This window comes from Octopus bimaculoides, chromosome 15 (assembly GCF_001194135.2).
Source record: "Octopus bimaculoides isolate UCB-OBI-ISO-001 chromosome 15, ASM119413v2, whole genome shotgun sequence".
NCBI lineage: Eukaryota > Metazoa > Mollusca > Cephalopoda > Octopoda > Octopodidae > Octopus > Octopus bimaculoides.
The window spans coordinates 44,663,948-44,664,434 of NC_068995.1; positions in this window are offsets into that span (position 1 = coordinate 44,663,948).

A 487-nucleotide genomic window follows, 5' to 3' on the forward strand; every position below is an offset into this window, starting at 1 on the left:
AAAAGTTAGGATCTTCTTTCATTAAAAATAATAAAAAGAGGGGGAAAAAGAAAGAACGAGAAAGAATGGGCAAAAAAAAATTTTATTGGAATATATTAAAGATAAAATACATTTAAAAAAAAAAAAACGTCTCGGTTTATTTTCGTTTTCAAAGATTCTATGAAATTGTACTTTTAACTCGAGGAAATGTTAAAAAAATCTGCAGATTATTTCTGTCTCATTGCTTCTCTTTATTTTTTACGCATCCACGATCTCTCCGTCTCACGTGTACATATATGCATACAAACACATAAGCGCACACACGCAATAGCACACATACACACATATACGCATACTCTCACACGCACACAAGCAAACATACACACACACATACACACACAAAAAATACACAAACATGTATGCACACTCACACACGCAAACATGCACACAAAATCAAGCATACAGAATACACGCACACAAACACACACACACACACATATATAAAAGC